The sequence below is a fragment of the Lithobates pipiens genome, unplaced genomic scaffold (genome assembly GCF_037356315.1).
Source record: "Lithobates pipiens isolate NorthernLeopardFrog02 unplaced genomic scaffold, aLitPip1_a1.2 Scaffold_30, whole genome shotgun sequence".
Classification (NCBI taxonomy): Eukaryota; Metazoa; Chordata; class Amphibia; order Anura; family Ranidae; genus Lithobates; species Lithobates pipiens.
Window position 1 is genome coordinate 105,740,800 of NW_027507791.1, and position 25,254 is coordinate 105,766,053.

General features: G+C 41.0%; 1 protein-coding gene across 1 annotated transcript in view; it reads right to left on the bottom strand.

Annotated features, from left to right (window-relative positions):
- The window catches only part of CHRM5 (cholinergic receptor muscarinic 5), a 339,801-nt gene extending 314,897 nt beyond the window's left edge, over positions 1 to 24,904 (bottom strand). The window contains exon 1 of the mRNA XM_077464734.1: positions 23,804 to 24,904. The gene's annotated coding sequence lies outside the window, so the exon portion shown is untranslated. The remainder of the gene's footprint in view (positions 1 to 23,803) is intronic.
- Positions 24,905 to 25,254: the final 350 nt, after the last annotated feature.

Below are 25,254 nucleotides of genomic sequence, written 5' to 3' on the forward strand. Positions count from 1 at the left end.
AGGTGGACAAAGTTATTGGACACCAGACACTTCTTGGATGTAAAAGAGGTTTTATTTCTCTTAGCAGTCCTTATTGTATATTTTGGGGAAAGAGGGTTAGGGCCAGGACACCCTTAAGTAGTTGTAAATTCAATTGGCAGACTCTGAGACTTCAATTGGAGGAGAGCCATGCAGGGATAGGCCCCAGCAAGGCGTCACATCTGCACAGGCAGGAATGCTGTCTCCTATGGCAACAGTCTTTAACAGTTCCTAACTCAAAAGTAACAGTTCCTTCAACTTCACTACAACTGCCTCTTGTAGTTCTACAACACTGAGCTCCCGGTCTCTCACTAGACCCTCTGATTCACTGACTCTGAATCCCTTGAGCTCCTCCAATCTTTGCAGTGGTATCTTCCTCAAGCGTCACCCCCGCTTCGCTGGGTCCCTAGCTTGGCACTCCAGATACTTCTCAAGCTTCACCCCTGCTGACTGGCTCAGTCCCTAGCTTGACACACAAGGCTGCTCTGCAAGCGTAACCTCCACTGGTTGGTTTTCCTGACTTGATCACTGCCTGAAGATTCTCCAGGAGCCCGTTTGGTGAGAATGTTGCTCCGGTACTTGCTTCAGTTACTCACTGTGGTCCCCGGTAATAAGGTGGTTGGCCCCCTTGTGGGGACAGCTTCCCTTCTGCCTCCGATCACTGACAGGTTCTCCGGCCTGCGGAACTATCACTTCTGGTTGGACTGCAAGCCACAGTCCCAACTCTGCGCTGCTCTTACTTCTGGATGGGCCCTCAGACAGTCTAGCAGCCATATGCCCCTGGGATAGGCCCATTCTCCAGCCTAGCAGCCCGCCGCACATGGCACACGTCCACCCAGACAGCTGTCCAGGTGGGACAGAACATAGATCACCTGACTCCACTTAAATATATAGGTTCTCCCAGCAGACCAGGGGATTCAAGAAAACCCCTGCTCATTGGCTGAGATACCCCATATACCCATAACCTGACCTTCTCATATCTAGTACCACCAAGTATTTGGTCACCTAGTGTTAGAAGAGGAAAGTGCAACAAGGCCCAACTTAGGGAGTAATCAATAGATCTCTATCAATCAACCAGGATAACTACTCCTGGCAAGTACATTTGTGAGGAGCTCCCTGCCAAAACTACAGGGTGCTACATCTATATACTCTTGTGCTCTATATTTTCAGGCAAATTTAAAAAGATTATTTTGGTGGCAGTGAGTGGGAGTAAAATCAGTCTGTATATACAGTAAAGCATGCTTGTTATACTCACTGTGGAACTTAAGGGCATTAACTATACAGGCTGTGTGATCCTGCCTCTCTGATCCTCCCCTTCTTCCCCTGACTCTAATGCATCTCCTGATAGAGCAGAGTCTAGGGGACACGCTGCATATGCTCAGCTTGGTGTGTATGGCTAGAGAGTTTTTTTTTTCTTAGTAGGGTGCATGTGATCAGCACAGGGCCAATGAGCACTGTTCAGACAGAGGGTCAGGGTTCCTGCAGCCTTATAGGACAATAAGGGGAACATGAAAACCTCTCCTGCAAGCTTTAACCATACACTGATAGAAGTCACAAGACTGCTTTAAGTGCTGATAAAAAAAAGTATTTAGCAGTTGATATTTACTACAACTATTGCATATCCATGTTCTTTGTACTGTGGGAGACCAGATATAGTGAATGCAGGGCCCTGGGTTTAGTAAAACTTTAAGGGCACATTTTAGATTAAGTGTTAGTATGCAACGTTAAGAGCTCATTTTAAGGATTGTATTAAACTGGTATTAATCCCAAAACCAAAAATGTAATATACTGCAGTTTATAAATGATTAGATGTGGCAGCTGCATTAGTTTAGTTTTTAAGGCTTTTTACCCTTTATTTTTTACCTGGTGGTCCGGCTAGTACCATACCTTCTTCCCCCCCCCCCCCATTCTGGGTGAAGAAGCACCTTTGGACAGCAGCAATTTTAGTCTGGGTGGAGGGGAGTGTTAGATATACAAGCCGATTTATCAAATTGAAGCCTAATTTCAGCTAATACTTTATAAGTAGTTACAGCAGTTTTTTTTGGGGGGGGGGGGTTTACATAAATAAATAAAAGTTCATTGCAGACACCCCTGTGTGTTAAATGGTTTCTCTCATCTCTGTAACTGATAAATACTACTGGAGAGCTTGTTTTGAAAAACAACTAATTTACTGGCCGGGCAACCAGGTGAGAATAGAAAAAAATTGAGCACAGCCATCACATCTAAGAAATGGTAAGCTGCAATATAATACACCCTTTATGTGGTATGGTTTAGGTGTTGACTGACAGGTTAAGGGGGTAAGTAATAAGTAAATAGGCAGGGACGGTAAAGTGTTAGAGAGGTGCTTTAGTGAAGTTGTTAACTTTACTTATAAGTCAAACACTGGGTAGCTACACTATGCACTCCAGTTCTTGGTTCCAGGAGCCTTACATAGTTATAGCCTTGTGTTTTGGGTCACTGACAACTAAGTAGTGAGTTTGGAGGCTCAGCATGTGAGCCAAGAAAGTTGCAGTTCAGAAGGTGTCCATGCCAGCACTATTACCACAATGCTCTTCCCCTTTACCCTGCGTTCCAGTATCACATCTGGCTCTATGGCTCATAGCCGCTCACACTTCTAGGTTTTACCTGGGGTGTAAAAAGAGGGCCAATCAGCAAAGCCTTCCTCCTCTGCCTGTTGCCAGTCAGTGCAGTGCTTCCCTCCTGGGCAGACAATTTGAACCCGGTGCAGCTCTCAGCTCACTGCCGAAGAAATGCTTCTTGTAGTTAGCTGCCATGCCCTGTTTCTCTGCAGTGGGTTCTGCTAGTAACCTTTGCCTTTACCCTTATTATTTAGTTTCCATGTACAGGCTTTGAAGCCTGGTGATCCATGTCCTCTGTCTGCCTTGACCTTTGCTTTTTCCTGGTTATGTGCTTGGTCTGATCTCTGTTTATTGCTCTGGTTACTGACTGCGTTGGTGTGATTCACAGTATTCCTATCTGCTCAGGTCTGATTCTATTTAGTAAAATTGTGATCTATATACTTTGCAAACTGAAAACAGGGGTACCAAGCCCAAATCCTCATAAAGGGGTCCTTGGTGCATATCAGATGACCCTTAGGGCTCATTTAGACTTTGACTTTAACACATATTAAAAAGTCTACCGCTTCAACGTGCCTTTTTTATGTGTTTTTGATGCATCTGCGATGCTTTGGTGGGGCTTTGGTGGTGCTTCGATGATGCTTCAGTGATGCTTCGGCCACCACCAAAGCATCATTGAAGCATCATCAAAGCATTACGAAAGCATCAAAGGCACATCAAAAAAGCTTGCTGAAGTAGTAGATACTTTAATGTGTGTTGAAGTCGAAGCAAGTGTAAATGAGCCTTTAGACTTTTTGCCTTGGGGGACCTTGCTTCACCTGCACATTCTTGGAATCATCCTCAAGCTCCTTGGCGAGGCGCTGATCCAGGAAGGGCTAAATTCTCCTGTTTCATTTTCCAACTCTTTCCAGTTCCTGTGTGCTTCCAGGGAACCTGCTGTTGGCCAACACATTTCAGGTACATCTACGTTATTTACCCTGTGCAGAGTGGTAAAAGAGTCTACACTGGTGAAGGCACCATCCCGACATTCGCTGGCAAAGGCTCTATATTGATGGAGATGAAAGCATAGATATTTCTCTCATGACAGGTTCCTTTTTTGTAAGCTAGATTTTTTAAAGACATGAAGGTGCTTCTTTTTTTTCAGACAAGCTTCATCAGCCTTCCTTTGTTGGATTAGAGAGCACCATACAGCTAATAATAAATCATTGCCAATTCCTAGAAAGTTACATAAATAAGTAGACTGTAAACTTGCTAGCCTAGATGAGTGTGGGTAATAATCATGTTTGCTGGCCTGATCAAGTGGGAGGTCAGTGTAAAGCACCAAGAGATACCTTAAAGTACCTGACTATTCTCTCTAATCCTTCCTCAGCTGTGCAATAAAAGACCTGGATCTACTTAATGAATAAAACCACCAAGAACATGGAGTATAGAGCAAAGATAAATTCATCTGCATTCTTTATGAGAGGAACATTCTTTAAATGTCATGCATTATCTTTTCCCCGGTGGCTAGCATGCCAATATCCTCAAATAGCACGGAGCTCAATTAGGTAAGATATTCTTATTACCAAAACCAATAAAATCTAATAACTGTAAAGAATAATTTTTTACAGTTTATTTTTTTAAACAAAAGGTTTAGCGTTGCAGCCTGGGTTCTATTTGTGTACGTCATTTTAAACAAATTACAGTACTATTGCACATTATACATTTTTCATTTTTAAGCAGATATTGTTTTAGTTTTGTGAAACTGCAGCACATTAAAAATATCCATATTTGGAGTGCATTATCAATCCCTCGGATGACATTTAATCATTCACTCCTGGGTCAACATCATGTTACCGACAACAGAGCTGAAAATAGATTTAAAATATTAAATCTCTTAATCTTTCCTATAACAAATATTTAGTGCTTGTTTTATGTTTTTTTTTTTTTCCGTAAAAAAAAAAATAGAAACGGTAGTGGTTCTTATTAGTCAGTTATATGTGAAGTAGACAGATCTTTGTACTTAGAGTACACTTAAACCCTAACTGAATTGCATTTAGTTTACTAAAGCACTGTATACCATAAACAAATAAACAATAGCTTTTTTTCTAAAAATACAATATTATTTTCACCTTTTTTTCTTATTTTTTTGCAAGTCAGCTCTGATCTTCTGCAGCCTTTTTGCAGAAATTTCCTGTCTACATATATGCACTCCAGTGGTGGCTACAAGGCTTTTTTCCTGGTAAGAACAGAGGAACATGTTTGTGCAATGTGCATCGACATGGTCGCTTGTACTGTAGTCTCCAACAGGAAAGCGTGTGACTGGATGACAACACAGTAATACAATTAGGAGACATAAACAGAATGTTACGCTGTAACTGGAAATGCCTGCTTATGCCAGGTTCAGAATAATGAAAATTGCTTTAGAAAATTATTTTAACAAGTCAATACTTCTCAAATATTTCAGTGAAGATGTACAACGGATGTGAATTTGTGCTACGCTGATTATAAACATAAGAATCATGATCCGCAATATAAACATGAAACATATACCCCCAAAAAAAATAAAAAAAAATATGCTTATCAACAAAATAATTCCTACAGGGGGTACTCAAACCCAAATAATCTAAATCATATACAAAATAAATGATATAGTGATATCAGATAATAAAGGAAGCAGATATCACCAAAAATTGCATACACTAACCTGTGCTAAAGTGCAAAGATACATACTGTATATAAAACCCTTAAGTAGGGCAGCGCTACCTTGCAATTTCAAATAATCATAAAACAACTTCCAACCTTATATATTAAAGCATAATAGTTATCAACAATTATACAAAATGGGATACAAATAAATATATATAATATCCAAATAATATAGAGTAAATGTAATAAAAAGTTTGTATAAGAGTCCTATACACCATCCAGTGAATGCGTAGTCCCAAAAGGAGTATATAAATATCTTTTCTCAAGATGATCTTCACCTCAACAAACACATGACAGTGCCCTTCCCCCCGCCTCATGGGTATCCTCTCACCTTCTCTGTAGGACCTCACTATACTACAGGAGGTTAAATGCACTTTATTAATACAAGGAACACTGCTCCACTTGATATCCCGATCATCAAATCCTCAGTACCAGAAGATACATAAAGTATATAGGAAGCAAGTAGAAGACCCAATAGGGTAGATCGTTCATCCTTTTTTTATTATAAAATAAGAATTGTACTCACAGATGAAAGTAAGAAGCATTTCTCATGACACTATTGAATAAGGCGCTTCCTACTCCACCCAACATGATGAAGTCACCACCCATTGCGTTGCGCCCAGTGGGCTTTCTCAAAGGCTTTTAAACATGAAAAAATTATACATTTGAAGTGGAAACTCAAAATGCATTTCTGTAAAATAGTGAACAGTCCACAAATTCAAATTGCAAAATAAAGTCCTTTCTTGAAAATCTCCTGATGATGTGCGTTAGTAAGGGAACAACTTCTACTAACCCCCCAGAGGGGAATATACTCACCTCCAAAGCTGATCTTCACTACAAAGTATATGCACCTGTTGTATCAATCGGGACCAAGATAAGCATATTTGAATAGATCGAATACCAGAAAACACTTGCCACTTGCTCCTGCGATCAGGAATAACCAAGAATGGAGCTTCTCTGATTGATCAGCAAATACGTTTTTCCAGACAAGCGCCTCAAGCTCCAGCTCTCATAGAAGTAAAAACAGACCTAGTGCTCACTGTAGCAGATTTTATTGAAAAATGTACACTCACATTATGCATAAGAGCAGCCGCTTGTATAATCATGACAGGAATAAATAAGTTTAAAGTCCATATGACAAAATCCTCAAATATACAGATTTTTGCAGCTTGCAACGCAGAAGTCCACCCAGGGAATGTCAAGCTCCGCCCAATGGATTTTATCCTAATGACATCATCAGGGACACATCATGAGATTTCTAAGAAAGGACTTTATTGTGGAATTTGAACTTTTGGGGAATGTTTACTATTTAGCAAAAACTCACATATACACTTTCAGGGGTTTTTACTCAATGATTACAGCTTAAATTAGGGCTATTAGGCAGAATTTGTTTCATATACATAATGGCTTTAAATATACTTTAATAATGCATTCACACATCGAGCGCTCATTCTCTGTATAATGCGCTGCTGCTGGTGTGCACTTAGCAGTTAAGGAATCAGCCTGTTTACCTTTCTGTTTCTTAAAACTTTACTGAAATGTCACAAAAATACTTTTCATTCAACTGTATGCACTGCATTGCATCACAAACACACTGTACTGTGTAAAAAATGAATCTTGTCTTACTTTTTTCAGCTCAAACCAATTCAGTATTTTGGTGTGAACTGAAACAAAAGAACACAGGGAAAATTGCGCTGCCCAACATACATAAATGGTTTGAATGGCCCTAATGCAGTGACATCACAGTACGTCCTGCCAATACAGAGGCTAAGGCAGGGCTGCTGCAGCTATGTCTATCCTCTCTCTGCAGAAGTATATTTCTGCATGGGGGAGTCTGGATCTAGTCTCCACCCCTATGAAAAAAATTGAAAAAATAATTTATGATTTATTGGCTATTTTTCAGAGAATATGAATGATAACACAAAACATTTCTTTAACTCATGGTTAGTGTTTGTCTGAAGCCATTTATTTTTAATCAACTGTGTTTATGCTTTTTAAATCATAATCACAACAGCAACTACCCAAATTTCCCTGATCAAAAGTTTACATGCCCTGGTTATTTTGGCCTAATAACATGCACAAAAGTTGACACAAAGGGGTTTGAATAGCTAATAAAGGTAACCATCCTGACCTGCGATCTTTTTGCTTGTAATTAATATGTGTGTATGTAAGGTCAATGTGTTTCTGGACTCCTGACAGACCCTTGCATCTTTCATCCAGTTCTGCACTGACGTTTCTGGATTCTGAGTCATGGGGAAAGCAAAAGAATTGTCAAAGGATCTGTCACAGGAAAGGGATATAAAACGTTATCCAAGAAATTGAGAATGACAATCAGCAGTTTTCAAACTCTAATCAAGAAGTGGAAAATTAGGGGTTCTGTTGAAACCAAACCACAATCAGGTAGACCAACAAAAATTTCAGCCACAACTGCCAGGAAAATTGTTTGGAATGCAAAGAAAAACCCACAAATAACTTCAGGTGAAATGCAGGACTCTCTGAAAACATGTGGTGTGGCTGTTTCAAGATACACAATAAGGAAACACTTGAAGATGGGTTGCATGGTCGAATCACCAGAAGAAAGCCATTACTACGCAAATGCCACAAAGTATACCACTTACAATACGCCAAACAGCACAGAGACAAGCCTCAAACCTTCTGGCATGAAATCATTTGGGGTGATGAGACCAAAATTTAGCTTTTTTGCCACAACCATATACATTACATTTGGAGAGGAGTCAACAAGGCCTATGATGAAAGGTACACCATGCCTACTGTGAAACATGGAGGTGGATCGCTGATGTTTTGGGGATGTGTGAGCTACAAAAGCACAGGAAATTTGGTCAAAATTGATGGCAAGATGAATTCAGTATGTTATCAAAAAATACTGGAGGAACATTTACATTGATCAGCCAGGAAGCTGCTCATGGGACGTACTTGGACATTCCAACATGATGATAATGATCCAAAACACAAGACCACATCGACCTGTCATTGGCTACAGCAGAATAAAGTGAAGGTTCTGGAGTGGCCATCTCAGTCTCTTGACCTCAATATCATTGAGCTACTCTGGGGAGATCTCAAACGTGCAGTTCATGCAAGACAGCCCAAGAATTTACAGGAACTGGAGGCTTTTTGTCAAACGGAATGGGCAGCTTTACCATCTGAGAAGATAAAGAGCTTCATCCACAAATGCAAATCCAAATCCAAAAGTCTACAAAAGACTTCAAGCTGTCATTGATGTTAAAGAGGGCAATACACGGTATTAACCATTAGGCACCCATGCTATAGCCAAAAGACGGCTGCAGCGCGGACGCCAATTGCCGGAAGGACGTCCCTGGACATCCTCCTGTTTACTTTCGTGATGCGCGCTCCCGTGAGCACGCATCGGGGGAATTCTGTGCTGGCCGTGTCTCTTGGGACACAGCCAGTCACAGATTGCTGTAAATGGCCAAACATATGAGATTATCTCTCATTTCCGGCTCTCCCTCCTCACACAGACAGTGTATGAGGAAGGAGAGATGAACGCTGCAGCGGCAGTGAGTAAAAAAAAACGAAAATAAAGTGCCCACAATGTCACTGCCATCTGTCCCCACTGCCACCTGTCCCCAGTGCCACCTGTCATCAGTGCCCTCTGTCCCCAGTGCCACCTGTCAGTGCCATCTGTACCCAGTGCCACCTGTCATCAGTGCCATCTGTCCCCAGTGCCACCTGTCAGTGCCATCTGTCCCCAGTGCTACCTGTCAGTTCCATCTATCCCCAGTGCCACGTATAAGTGCCATCTGTCATCAGTGCCACGTATCAGTGCCTCTGTCATCAGTGCCACCTGTCAGTGTCAAGTGCCATCTTTTATCAGTGTCACGTGTCATCAGTGCCACGTATCAGTGCCATCTGTCATCAGTGTCACATGTCATCAGTGCCACCTATTAGTGCATCTGTCATCAGGGCCACATATTAGTGCCACGTGTCATCGGTGCCACGTATAAGTGCCATGTGTCATCAGTGCCACATATTAGTGCCATCTGTCATCAGTGTCACGTGTCATCAGTGCCATGTATTAGTGCCATCTGTCATCAGTGCCACATCAGTGTCACGTATCAGTGCCATCTGTCATCAGTGCCACGTCAATATCACATGTCATTGTCCTGATGCTTCAGGGCCTTCAAAAGTGTAATAGGTAGTCAACAAGTTAGATGTGTAATTTATGCTCCTAGAACACTTGATGGCGCTCCCTGCATGTTGGGCCTCTCTGAGTGGCTAGGCTGTGGAAAAGTCCCACACATGTGGTATTGTAATACTCAGGAGGAGTAGCAGAATTTATTTTGGGGAGTTATTTGTGGTATACACATGTCATATGAGAAAAATAACCTATTACAATGACAATTTTGTGGGGAAAAAAATCTTAATTTTGCAAAGAATTGTGGGAAAAAATTACAACATCAAAAACCTCACCATGGCCCTTACTAAATACCTTGGACTGTCTACTTTCCAAAAAGGGGTCATTTGGGGGGTATTTGTATTTTCCTGGCTTGTTTGGGTCTCAAGAATTGAGATAGGCCATCAGTACATCAGGTGTGATACATTTTTTATGATTTGCACCACAGCTTGTAGACTCTATAACTTTCACAAAGACCTAATAATATCCACTAATTTGGGTTATTTTTACCAAAGAGATGTAGAAGTATAAATTTTGGCCAAAATGTATGAAGAAAAATTAATAATTTGCTAAATTATATCAAAGAAACCAAGAAATTTTCTTTTTTTTTCAAAATTTTCGGTCTTTTTTAATTTATAGCGCAAAAAATACCACCAAAAGAAAGCTCTATTTGTATGAAAAAAAGGATAAGGAAATTAATTTGGGTACAGTGTTGCATGACTGAGTAATTGTCATTCAAAATGTCAGAGCACTGAAAGCTGAAAATTGGTCTGGTCACGAGGGGGGTTTAAGTGCCCAGTTGTCAAGTGGTTAAAAATCGGGGTATGTAAACTTTTGATCAGGGTCATTTGGGTAGTTTCTGTTGCCATGTTGCCATTATGATTTAAAAAGAGTAAACACAGTTGATTGCTAATAAATAGTTTCTTCGGCCAAACACTAACCATGCCCGAAAGAAAACTTTTTGTGTTATCATTCATATTCTCTGTAAAATGGGCAAAAAATCAAGGTATGTAATGTTATGAGCACAACTGTATATGTATATATATATAAGAAGGCCAGTATGGTGGCCTGAATTTATGGGAGGAGCCCAGAGGGGTATTTAATCAGCCCATTTGGCTGTGTTCTTTGTCGGTTCCTGTGCGCGATGCCCACCCTCCCATCCCCCTTTTTAAGGCATTTCTCAGAGTATTCATACTCCTCACAAAAGTACTCATTTCACTTAATTTCATATTCATTTCTTTTAATTTCTCATTTCTTTTCTAGGGTATGCCCCCTTATTTTGGTATACCGTACGTTAGACCAAGGCACACTTTCAGGTCCATTTCAAGTGGTAAGTTTATGTTAACTCTGTATGTCATACTTTTCCGTATCAGCCGTAGGGCTCTAAACCATATATATATATATATATATATATATATATATATATATATATATATTTATAGTGGTGGCCTTAAGACCGAGACAGATGTTGATCACATAAACACACGGCAAGACTTGCAACATAAATAGACCGGAGGTGTGGCTGTTGGTAGTCTGGTAGGTAAGCCAGTGCTTACCTTACCTATATCATTATATAGTGATATAATTTAATGATATAATATTAATATATTATAATTAATATAATATAATATTAATATATCTAATATTAATGAATATATAGTTCAGTGATGTCCAAATTAAAAGGGCCCAATGGCCACATTTGTATTACCAAAGCAAGTGGACCTTTTTTTTTTTATAGTGTCAGTATGCTTACGTGCATGCTGATATTGTGTCCCTGACGCTTACCAGCCTGTATTGAAGTGATGTGCCACCACAGGCACATCCGTGCAGGGGTTTCTGATGAAGGGCATTCAGCTTAGGGCAACAATAATAAACCCTCCTTGCTGGGGTCAGGGGCAGCAGTAACACTCAGCACTGTTGTCAATGGTAGCAATAATAAAACAACCTTCATTGGTGTCAGTGACCGAAGCAGCAATAATAACCTCCAATTCACTGCGTCAGAGAGTACAATATTAACCCCCCTCTCCCCTTCACTGGTGTCAGTGGGTACAATAATAACCTCCCTTCATTAGTGTTAGTGCATACTCCCCTTTCACTGGGATGTAGTACGTACAATAAAAAACTAATCTTTCTTTCATTGTCAGAGGGTAAAATAACACCCTCCGTGCCATCTTGACTAGTGTCCATGGCTATTATAGTAAATGCCAGCATTAACGTTCAATGGTTCGTTATCTGAACACATTGGATTTTTTTGTTCCCTCTGGTCTAAACTATATTATACTTGTTGAGCAGGAGCTCACTCCACTCGACAGGCAGTGCTGGAACGAAGAGAGCATTTTAGCACTCAGCACCCAGCTGCCACTCTATATTGAACCGATGGCTTGTGAGCTGCAAAAGATCTTTCGGACTGCCAGTTACACAGCCCCAGTGTAGTGCTCTCTGAATGACCATATATTAGTATTTTACTGCTTATCTTAAATCATTTTTTTATGTAACAAGTACACTTCTGCAAGCTTGTTCTCCAATATTTTTCCTATTATATGAAATATTAATATTTGTAAATCTATCAGTAGATGGGGCTTTTTCTTTGAATCCTCCTCAGTTTCTTCCTTGCTAATGTAGCACTGTCCCCATAGGGCTTGCTGAGTGTTGACTTCATAGGTGTCTCTCCCTGGTTACCTGCAGCTGGTTAACAATGATTCCCACTTAGGTGCAGAGGGTTCCCACTTAGATGCTGAGGGTTTCCCACTATGTTGCTAGGGGTTACTGCTTAGTTGCTGAGAGCTCCTACTTGTTCCACCCTTACTCCCATTTGCACAGAGAAGGAAACAGAAAATGTTTCTTATTTTAAATGAAAGAAATTAAGATTTAATGCCGCTTTAAAATCCGGTTACAATTGTATAAAAACAAAACTATTTTTATGTATTATTGCTTGCTACAGGTTGTTGGGTTTAAGAGTGTTTCCTCTCTATACCTGTTACATGATGGCCTTATTACTGTGGCAATAATCTGCCAGACAGTGCTTAGCAAACCCGTTAATACTTACAGTATACGTTAAGTTCTTAAGGGATTCAGTAATGAATCACATAGCATCTGGATATTTGGAGCTCAAGTTTCAAGTTTTTTATTACGTTAATAGCTTTGTCTTTTTCTTGCATGGTTTTAGGTAGGTAGCTTAAGACAGACTTATTGAGCTTCATTAAACCTGACCCCCATTGCTGCTAAACTTGTTACCATTCAGTGATCATTCAATGATCTCTCACAGATCATTAACAAATCTGTGCGCTAGCCAGCAGTGACTTTTATAGCTTCTAAACAGCTCATGCTTCCAGACAAAGAAGATCATGAAAGGCATTAATGACCAGACTAAAGTACGCTTGAAGTAAGGTCTACAGCAAACAAGTGGTCATTTACTAGTCCTATATCTTGTCATTGTTTTATTACTTAATACCGAACTGGAGACAAATATAAAATGCACAAATTAGTGCAGCTTTGTATCCTTTAACCACTTGGGATCCGCGCTATTGCAAAATGACGGCAACAGCGCGGACCCACATTTCCGGGACTACGTCTATTGACGTGGTCCCGGTTACGAGCGGCCTGCGCGCCCCCTGAGGGGCGCGCGCGGCGCGCTCTGTGATCGGCGAGTCCGTGAGACTCGCCTGATCACCGATCCGTGTAAGGGGTCGATCCCGACCCCTTATCACGTGATCAGCTGTCAGCCAATGACAGCTGATCATGTGATAAAACGGAGCCGGTAATCGGCTAGTATTCCTCCTCGCGCTGACAGCGCGAGGAGAAAAAAAAAAAGCCGATCGCCGGCGGCCGTGTTCGGGACATCAGTCCCGATCACGGCCAGCAATTTAAACGGACACCTGCCCCCTGCCAGTGCCCACCTGCCACCCGCAGTGCCATCCTGAAATAAAGTAAGTGCCCCCCTGTCAGTGCCACCCAGCAGTGCCCATAGTGCCCACAGTGCCACCCAGCAGTGCCCACAGTGCCACCCACAGTGCCACCCAGCAGTGCCACCCACAGTGCCACCCAAAATCTGCCTCAAAGGTGCTGCACCCCAGTGCCGCCCATCAGTGCCCAGCAGTGCCGCCCATCAGTGCCCAGCAGTGCCGCCCATCAGTGCCCAGCAGTGCCACCTATCAGAGCCACCTATCAGTGCCACCTATCAGTGCCCATCAGTCCCATCTATCTGTGGTACCTATCAGTGCCCATCCGTGCCACCCATCCGTGCCACTTATCCGTGCCACCCATCCGTGCCATCTTATCTGTGCCCATCTTTGCCCATCAGTGCCGCCTTATCTGTGCCCATCGGTGCCGCCTTATCTGTGCCTATTAGTGCCGCCTTAACTATGCCTATCAGTGCCCACCAGTGCAGCCTATCAGTGCCCACCAATGCAGCCCATCAGTGCCCACCAATGCAGCCCATCAGTGCCCACCAATGCAGCCTATCAGTGCCGCCTAATCAGCGCACTTCAATGAAGGAGAAAAATGACCCGTTTGCAAAATTTTATAACAAACTATTAAAACATGATTTTTTTTTTTTTGCATCTTTTTTTGTTTGTTTAGCAAAAAATAAAACTCCGAGCTGTAACTAAATACCACCAAAAGAAAGCTCTATTTGTGGGAAAAAAATGATAAAAATTTCAGTTGGGTACAGTGTTGTATGACCGCGTAATTGTCACTCAAAGTGCATCAGCGCTGAAAGCTGAAAATTGGTCTGGGACTGAGGGGGGTTTAAGTGCCCAGTAAGCAAGTGGTTAATGCTTCAATAAATGCAATTTTACATCCAAGTAGTGCAAGTACCCGAACTTGACTTGGTGTCAGCCCCTTACAATGCACAGAAGACTGGGAGAGCAACAAGTACCATAAGGACCTAGTCAGTTTTGCTGCAATGATCATGTACTAACAAGGAGCATTTTGTTAGGAGGAGAGCATGGAGTGACAGAGAGAGAGAGAGGAACTCACCAATGTACTTTGTCTACTTTCACCGTCCAGCCATGGGAGGGACAAGACCCGTATTTAGCTGTTTGCCTGGAGTTCAGCTTTAACAAATCGCAGGTCATCGCACTTTTTTAATTAACAATGTGATACAAGCTAGAATTGCCTTTTAACTGTTGAACTGTTGACCAATCATTTAATGGCCAACTGCACCTTTCAAAAAAAAAAAAAAATAATTAATGGTTAACTACTTCAATACCGGGCATTTTCACCCCCTTCCTGCCCAGGCCAATTTTCAGCTTTCAGCGCTGTCACGCATAGCTTTCTTTTGTTGGTATGTGATCACCTCTGTGCTTTTTATTTTTTGCACTATGAACAAAAAAAGAGCGACAATTTTGAAAAAAAAACACAATATTTATTACTTTTTGCTATAATAAATATCCCATTTAAAAAAAAATAAAAAAATTCTCTCAGTTTAGGCCGAAATGTATTCTTCTACATATTTTTGGTAAAAAAAATCCCAAGTGTATATTGCTTGGTTTGCGCAAAAGTTATAGCGCCTACAAAATAGGGGATAGATTTGTCATTTTTTTTTTTTTTTACTACTAATGTGCAATTTTTATTGTGACTGTGACATTGCGGCGGACAGTTCGGACACTTTTGACAATATTTTCGGACCATTCACATTTATAAAGTAATCGTGCTTTAAAAAATGCACCGATTACTGTATAAATGTGATTGGAAGGGAAGGGGTTAACACTAGGGGGCGCTGAAGGGGTTAAATGTGTGTCCTAGGGAGTGACTCTAACTGTGGGAGTAGGGGACTGATGAGGGGAGGAGACCAATCGGTGTTCTTCTGTACAAGGAACATATGATCAGTTCTCTGACAGGACGTGGATCTGTGTGTCCCACAGTTTGCTCTGTTACTGGGCAATTGCGGGTGCCCGGCGAACATCTTGGCCGCTGGGCACGCGCATCGGGTCCCCAGTGATGCGGCCGGCATTCGCGGGCTCTCCACAATGCCAGGAAGCAGAGGATGTCATATGACGCCCACCCGTAGGGAGAAGCGGTTCCTGCCGCCGTCATTTTACAATACGGCAGTAGGGAACTGGTTAAACATAAGTTCTGAATTAAATCATTGGATTACCTTTGAGGTTATGGAAATCATTTCCAAATTTTTTAAAAATCCTTTGGCCGTGCCGCAGGCTGCAGACCTGGTCTGCTTTGCTCTGTGTAAGAGGAACATTCTCTCTACAGGGAACCCACCTGCCAACCCACTGAGTCAGATCTCTGTAGTCAACAGGGAGCATAAGCTGTGCTGATTAGAGAGCCCTAACTTTTACTCCGCTTGGGTGGGACGTCTGCAGCAAGATTACTAGATTTCTGATCTCACACAAAGTCCTGTAGCCCATTGCCTGGCCAAAGGACTTTACAAAGCCACTTTATATTATTTCTTAGATGGCTGCATTCATTTTTTTTTTACTTTCTTTCTTTTTTACCTGGTGATCTGCCCAGTAGGTCTGTTTTTCAACAAAACATGCTGTCCCACAGCTACAGCAGTTAGGGAATTGAGACAAACCATTTAACAGTGACAGGGGTGCCTACAATGATCAGCTTTTGTTTATTTATGTAAATCCTTTATTCCAAAAGAATTAACACTGTTGCTGTAGGTGCTTATAAAGTATAAGCTGGAGTTCAGTCTCAATTTTTTAGTGGATTTAAATCTGCTAGTACATCGAACACCCCCTCTCCCCCCAGACTGACAATGCTGCTGTCCAAAGGTACCCCTGTGCTTCTTCATTCAGAGTGGGGGCACTCTAATGCAGGTGGTGTGTTACTGGCCAGATCCCCAGGTAAAACAGAGGGTAAAAAGCCTGAAAAAAAATAAAACTAATGCAGCCACCACATCTAATGATGGTAAACTGCAATGTATTACATTTTTAGTTTTGGTACTATTACAGCTTTCAGCCATAACTGATGTGAATGTTCAATGTATATGTAAACGCTGCGTAAATTGACGGCGTTATACAAGTACCTGAAATTAATAAATAATAAGTTGATCTTTTTCATCACCCTGAGTTTATTTTTTTAGGCAGCACAGTGGTGTAGTGGGTAGCACTGGTGTAGTGCTACCCATGCCGTGGTGTAATGGTTAGCACCTTCACCTAAGGGGTATCTTGTTCAAATCCCAACCACAACACCAGTGCCTAGAGTTTGTATGCTCTCCCTGTGCCTGCGTGGGTTTCCTCCAGGTAGTCTGTTTTCCTCCCACAATCTAAAGACATGCTGGGAGGTTAATCAGATCCTGTCTAAATTGGCCCTAGTTTGTATAAATGTGAGTTAGGGGCCTTAGGTTGTAAGCTCCTTGAGGGCAGGGACTGATGTGAATGTGCAATGTATATATGAAGCTCTGCATAAATTGATGGTGCTGTATAAGTACCTAAAATAAATAATAATAAGTTGATCTTTTTCATCACCCTGAGTTTATTTTTTCAGGCAGCACAGTGGTGTAATGGTTTGCACTTTCACCTAGCAGCATAAGGGGTCACTTGTTCGAATCCCGACCATGACACCACCTGCCTAGATTTTGCATGTTCTCCCTGTGCCTGTGTGGGTTTCCTCCAGGTAGTTCGGTTTCCTCCCACAATCTAAAGACATGCTGGCAGGTTAATCAGATCCTGTCTAAATATGCCCTAGTTTGTATAAGTCTGAGTTAGGTACCTTAGGTTGTAAGCTCCTTGATGGCAAGGACTGATGTGAATGTTCAATGTATATATAAAAGCGCTGCATAAATTGACGGCTCTATATAAGTACCTGAAATAAATAATAATAAGTAGATCTTTTTCATCACCCTGAGTTTATTTTTTTCTAGAAAGTTCATTTGGATTTTTAACTCTATTATTTAACAAGCTGTTAATGTGACACGGATTCTAAGTAAAATCAGGCAAATATCTTAACCACTTCCCACCCGGCCAATGCATATATACGGCCGGGTGGGAGCCGTCTACTCCTGACAGGCCGTTCGCGATCCCGATGTGCTCGTGTCACCCGGACACGGCACATCTCAGATCGGCAGGAGGGCTCTGTGATTGGCCCTCCTGATCACATGACGGCCGTGTCCAATCACGGCCGTCATGTGATGTAAACAAAGAGCCGGTTGCTAGGCAATCGGCTCTCCTCTCCTCACACGGAAGTCACCGCTGAGGAGAGGAGAGCAGAACGCTGCAGCCGGCTGATGATCAGTGAGTATGGGCTGCTTTTTACAGCTTTTTACTCACTGATCATCAGTGTAGTGTAAACACACAACACACCACACAGTACAAACACAGTCCCCACATATGTCCCCAAAACACACATGTCCCCAAAACATACATGTCCCCAAATAATAAAAACACATGTCCCTAATAATAAAAACATGTCCCCCACATATGTACCACTAAAATCACATGTCCCAATGATTATCTGCACACATATGTACGTGATCACCTGCACACATATGTACATGATCATTTGCGTACATATGTCCGTGATCACACAAACCAATTATTATACACTTAACTGAATTTTTTTTACCAAAAACATGTAGCAGAATACATTTTGCCTTAAATTTATGACAAAATTTGATTTTATTGGATTTCTTTTCAAATAGAAAAAAGAAAATATTGTTTTTTTTCCAAATTTCCGCTATTTTTGCGCTTATATCGCAAAAAAAAAAAAACGGAGTCGTGAATAAATAACACCAAAATAAAGCTTTATTTGTGCGAACAAAATGATAACAATTTCATTTGGGTACAGTGTAGCATGACCGCGCAATTGTCACTGAAAGCGCTAGAGCGCTGAAAGCTGAAAATAGGGCTGGGAAGGAAGGGGGTGAAAGTGCCCTGTATTGTAGTGGTTAAAGCACTAGTAGCTTTATTGTTATTTTTTGATTCTATGTAGAACTCATACATGGTAATGCCACCACAGTGACAGCTTGCTAAATGGTGGGGTTAAATGGCTGGTAGACTTGTTGAGTTGAATTTCCTCACACACATCAATAGCTTTCACCACAAACAAGGAAAATTACATGTGACAGTAGGAGAGTTGGGACGAACTGCGTTTGTGACTTGCTCTTGTCCATGTTCTCATAATGTGAAGCCATCAGCATGCCAGGAAAGAAAGCCAGCCGCAGAGATGTCAGTGGAACACCTACTGCAAATAATAGCACCTCTAGGGGATAAATGTTAAAACTGATTTCAGATGTCACTGCTTTAGCCTGGTGTGATACGACAGTACAATGTATATTATAAGATTCCAGCTTACCCCTGGGAAGTGAATCATATTGGACCTGAAGCACTTTGCTATGATCCTAGTATGCCTTATTCTTTTGTACAGTCTTATCTTATTGTAATGCAGTAAGACGTAAAAGCAGACTTTTTATACATTTTTTTATTTTTTATTAAATGGTTTATTGACTAAACGGTAATAGACGATTATGACATAGACAGTTTTCTTGTTAAACGGGGTTATTCTGTTTAAATTTGTCTAAAACCAGACCAATATCTTCCTGCAGAATCAAATGCAATTGTTCCTCAAACATTCTAGCAAGCTATTAAGATACTTTCTTCTTCATGAACTAAGACAAATGCTGTCTGATAAAATGGCTGCTAACACGAAAGATCCCTTCAACTTGCTGCCTATAGTAATGAGAACAGAGTAATAACTAATCTAGGATGCTGATTGTTTCTATTTGGCAAAGCAAATGGAAGCTGTCTATGGATTGGGAGCCATGCTGTTTACTTTATTGTCTACATCAACTGCCTACTGTTGTTTTATAGCAGTGCCGCAGCCAGCGTTTGTCAGAATACCCAAATAGAGGGTGCTTCTGATTATTGTTGTTTGCTTTTTTGACTGGAAAATTTCCACCTGACTCCTTTGGGTGGCTGACAGGCTCACCCACATAGCGAATTGTGTATAGTGAGGAATGTTCTGCATCCAACACTTCCAGCTGTGTCGCATGCCAGGGTCCTCTACATGCGCTGTGTAGTTTCTCCTGCAGACCCCTGCATCACTACAGAAATAGTGTTGTCAAGGGCAAAGAACCACAGGGGGACACGGCATTCAAAATCCTGGGAAGTGTGAATGCTCCCAGATAGCGAGAAATTGTGCTGCAAGTTTGAAAATGACTTGGTAAGCTATTGCTAGACTTGCCAGGCTTTACAAGTTTGTTGCAGAATTGCAGTAAGTCCGCATTGCATGACTACTGATCTAATTTCTTTGCAAACATTGTGCAGGTCTGCTGCAAGTTCTGGTTCAGTTATGTTGTGCAATAGGCATCCCGCCACAGGGGTCGCTTGCTGTAGACTCACCTCTGCAATTTTGCTACTTGCCACACAAATTGGTGTCAACTAGAACTTGTGCTTCAAGTGCTCTGCAAGTGTACAACTTGCCAGTGAAAATGTGCAGCGAGTTAACAAGACTTAGAATTCAACAGTGCCACAAATTTGTGGCTAGTTATCCTTGTTATCTGGGCTGAAGAGTCTTTGCTTCTGTATTAAAAGTCTTCTTCTCAAAGTGATGTTTTTTAATTCTGGTTAGGATGCCACAGACTCACTTCAAACCCCATAGAGGGTCAAAGTGAAGCTTTGTTTTTTTCATAGAGGCTTCTTCTATTTTGCTATTGGTGGGATTCTAAGTTTTAGGGGTTGCAGCAGCAACCATGCCCTGATTACACTGAGAGCTCCAAACAGTTTAATATCATGTATGTATCTGATGAGGGCTTTAGTAAGCCATTCTTCTCCAAAATGTAAACTGAGATATGTGGAAGCCACCAGAAGCTTCCTCGTGTACAGAAACCATATTTTAGACTCGGCATGTGTACACAGGTTGCAATCAATATAAAACACTTGATTACATCTTCATAAAACTAGGCCAACATGACTCAGGGTAGAGCTAAATTCTGCACAGGGTGGGTGGGCTCTTACCATACTTGTACAATATGGCACACTTACCTATTGGGGTGCCTACCCCCATTCTTCCAGTGGCCACAGGTCCAAAATCTAGTTCCTGCTATGTCTACACCACCCCGCTTCTTCTTCTTGGTCCTGTAGTGCCTCTCTTTGCCCATTGGACAGCAACTAAAGATGTAAATCCTTGGTATGAGCACAAGGGCTACATTGCCCCCTGCATATTGCTCTATTCTTGGCATGCCAAAAACAAGCTTGGATGTCAACCATACAGTGCATTGTACATAGGAAAGAAGAGACTATACAGGTCTTGTTTGATAAAACGTATTCCAGCTCCTTGCAGTTTTGTCACAGCAGTACTTTGCTTGTGCTTTAAGGTATATGCCGTATATTTTAGTAAAGGAGACAGGCATTTTTGCACATGAAAACCAGTTTCAGCTCATGTCGTAGTTGTACAGTGAAAAAAACCTTGATTGGATGCAATCAGAACCATTGAGTTTGCTCCTGTTTACAGATATCATCTCTACTGTGTTTGAGTGACTTTTCAGATCTAACCTCGTCCTTTTTATGACCTTTAATCTTCTCTTTGGTAGACATTTATCCATAAAACAGGGAAATGTCTATGGAATTCAGAAGTCCCTGTAAAGTGGACTTCGCAGCATTCAACAAGCCATCTGCTACCATAAAAACAGCTAATCAGGATGGAATAATTTCATTTCTAAACATGTTATCAGGAGTTAGAATAAATCGTTCTCCACGTAAACAGGCAATGCAGGAAAAATAATCTATTTTTGACATTAGAAAAACATGCAATTCAGACACTTTACCATGACTTTCCAAGAAGATGCTTATTAACTCCTACTATGCTGACAGAGAAGATTGACAGCTAAATGATTAACCTGTAGTCATCACAGCAGCAGGTTAAGTACATACATTTACAATGTCTATCCTTTAATGCTTAATTGAGTTAAAAAATGCCGAAGTGTAAATAGCATGCAGCCATGAAAGGGATATGTCTCTGAACTGGAATATAATTATAGATCCAGGTACTTTGGATTCTGAATTTGCTGTGTTAGATCACGTTTAGATCATCTAAGTGTTGATGCTTCGCTTGTACAGGTGTATGCAATTAGTCGTTTTTTATTGCAAGAAATCATTTTACAGAAGTGCTCCAGAGCATTCACAGTTTGAATTTGGATGGATACCCTCATGCAATTGTGTGACATAAACTCACTCTAAAATGGTTTGGGCGGCCAGGCTTGTTATAATTGACCTCACAAATGACATTAATATATATCAGAAACTAGGCCTGCCAGAATCCCTGGAAACCCTTCACAATACAAATAGCTTATTCTTGGAAAATCTGAAAGATTGCAATGATGCTTAAAGCCCAGCTAAAAAAAGTTTAAGTGGCCCAATGTATTGTAGCATAATCCTCCGAGGCATAGTGCTGGTCTCATGTACTGATCCTTCAAATTAATTGCCTAATACAAGCAACTAGAATTTCCCCTCATACTAAACTTCACCCCTCCTTTTAAATCAGTGTTCAAATCCGAACTTCATTGTCCTCCTGGTAACACCTCAAGCACAGATGGTTACTTTGACCTATATTGAAAACCACTAACCTATTTGATCCTCCAGACAGAAATAGCAGGGATTTCCATTAGAATAGAGAAGCATATCACTCCTCACACCAAAACTGTCAGTGGTGGCACTACCTACAAGCTGTCAGTTGTGACATCTCCTCCTTTTCCCAGCCTTACCCTAGTGCACATCAATATCCGTGATGTTATTGTAACAGCACTTCTACTTATTTATCTGATTGACATAATGCATTTGCCAATATTAAACAAAGAACATCTTTACACACCCCTGGGATTATTTTTATTTTATTTTTACATAATTACATCTTCATCTATACATTCAAAAGAAGATTTTATTTAATGTGAATTTAATGAAAAAAAAAAAAAGATAAATCCCTTGGTAGTATCTATCTAGGACAATAGTATGTCGGTATGTTTCCATAAATAAACTGGGTAGGTTTAGTTATCCTGCAGCAAAACAATCAATGTTCATAATATTATAATTCCCCTTGTGAAGGGACTTGATTCATTCCTTATGTTTAAGTGCACATAGAATATGCACACGGTAGCTGCACACGAAGCTCCTTGGCATTTGGATCATTGTAACGTCATAAGCATGTTCCCCTGGGATGTTCCACTGGGGTCAGATTCTAAGCTTTGCCTGGGTGCAGTGTCACACATCTGTATGAATGGCATCATTCGAGACCTGGCAGCCTCTGCTTGGATGCTTTTAACATCTTCATTAAAATTTTAAATGGGGGAAGGAAAGTCTCTGGTTGTCACGCCAAAAGCATAAAACCCCGGCACACCGCTCACCGGCTTTCTGTCTGCTGTTTGTGTTCTCCCTCAGCTCGCAGCTACACCAGCTTCTAAATGAAAGACGTCGCATTTAACACATTCCTCTGGGAGCTTGTCACTAAGTATTAGTGCTTTACTCATTTTAATTTAAGGTAATTATACGCTCTATCATTAGAACCCTGCATCATCAAACTTCAGTTTTTCAAATGCATCGGGGTTGATTTACTAAAACGAAAGAGTGCAACATCTGGTGCAGCTGTACATGGTAGCCAATCAGCTTCTAACTTCAGCTCGTTCGATTAAGCTTTGACAATAAAAGCTGAGTGCTGATTGGTTTCTATGCAGCACCATATTTTGCTTTGCCACAATTCTCATAAATCAACCCTACTGTCCCCCAGATTTTAGTAAATAAATGCTGTGTATTAATTTATTACACCCGAACCTCCAGACACCACTTATTTTGTTCTACGACAAGCTATCAATACACAACAAAAATTTGGTTGTGATCCGATTGTGCCACCATCCCTGGTTAATGGGTACCCTGCATTATTTGTATGCCCATTGGACTTTTTAATAATTATGTCGAATTCATTTGTATGTTGGTGATTTGCTTTATTTAAAGTCCCACAGGCAAACAAATAATGCTGGGTGAAAGCTATCAATATATACATATAATACTAAAATACAAAAATTCTTCTTCTTGCTAGATCTCTTTAGCTGTCAGGATTATGCAGACATCAGTTAATACATAAAGCCCATAAAATGCTTTCAATCACAACACACAAGTAGAAATAAACTCATAAGCTCAGAACACCAGCAGAGTCTGTGTTCCAAGTTTTTATTACAGCACACAATTTGCTTTTGTGTATATCTTAGCGAGACAAAAAATGTTTAGGGAACAGTCTGTGCTTACTTTGTGCAGTTTAGCAAATCCAATAAGCTAGAAGCTATTCACATGCCTAAATAAGCTGAATAAGTTAGCATCACATGTATAGTAAATTGCTTTGAAAGCAAGCAAGTGCAAATTTTCTATTTCCACGGCCCCAGGCTCATCCAAAAACGCACCCGTCAAAGTACGAAAATCAAACTTACCCTAAAGGATGCGGATTGCAGTTCATTTGTCTTGTTCCTGACAGCCGGTGCAGCGATGTTGCAGGTAAGCGGTGAGTTCTCACAATGGCTCCTGCACATTCACTCTCTTTCTTGTTTCTCAGCATCCCACTCCTTGTAGTTGCACATTCTCTGCCTGGTTTAAGGTTTTGTTAATTGTCTCTTTTTTTTTTTTTGCTTCCAGAGTTGCCTGTCAAGAATCCTGTGTAAAAGGTTTTTTTTTTTTTTTTTGCTGTCAGCAGAGTCTTAAATCCATTGTCTTTTATAAGAAAATCCAGATCTGTTTTGTTTTATTGTGATCAAAAGGATAAGCACTGACCCCACATCATCATCATCACGTTCAGGACACATTAAAATTTCATTAAACACATAATGCTCCTGGAATGTGCAGCTTCCCTCCTCTGCTTTTCCTTACTTCTGGCTTACCAACTAAATAGCAGGTCAATGTGGATAAAATGTGGAGCCAGCAGTTCTAGCACGAAATTGGTTATAAGGAGAAAATGCATTTGTCACAAGATTGATGTCATTGTCAGATGTGTGAGCACAGTTCTTCTTGAACTTTTCCCACATTCTTTAAGGTTGCCTACCCTGGCGCTGGAGGTAGCTCTCAGGCACATATGATGTGCTTCTTCTTGTTTCCTTTCTTTCTTGGAAGTGTAGAGTGTACATGGGCAAATCCCTGAAAAGCAGCAGCGTGGACAGCACCAGGCGGAAGGCACAGACAAGTGCATTACAGAAGCTATTCAATGTGAGGATTCGGTGATAGGCTGCTGCTTCCATACATAATAAACCCACTAATTACTTTTCCTGATGGACAGCAGCTTACGAACGTTGCAGGGACGAGCAGCTGATACGAGGTCTGCTAGGTGTTGTATGATTGAGCAGCCTTTCCATGGAGACGTGCACGCAGCAGGAGGCTGGAACTCTCCCATGCCACCAGGTAGACTGTACACAAGTCACTCTGACCCCCACTCCAGTGCTTTTTCTGTCTGTGAGGTCACATGTAGGCTTGTTTCACACTCAACCATTTTACAGCATTTCTTCTGGTTTGGGCTCTTTCATTTCAAAAGCTGTTCTTTACAGAAAGAGCTTGCGTACAAAACACGTTATCATATCACATAATGTGAAATATTAACACACTACAATAATTCCTTCCGGAGTCAAGATAACATTAATAATGAAAGAGAACAACGCTCTGTGTTAACAGTATAACAAAGCGGTTCTTTTATGTGCAGCCTGTTTAAAGGGAGGATTGAAGATGTTTTTCCGTACGTATTGATGTTATTTCCTTTGCTAATGTCTAATAAAGTCTGACCTAATTGAGACAACTGTAATTTGCTTGGGTTCTCTCTAATTTCCACTTTCTCAGTGTAGAAAATATCACAAATCGTGCTTTTTATACACCCAATAGAAAATAGATCAATCAGCAAGTG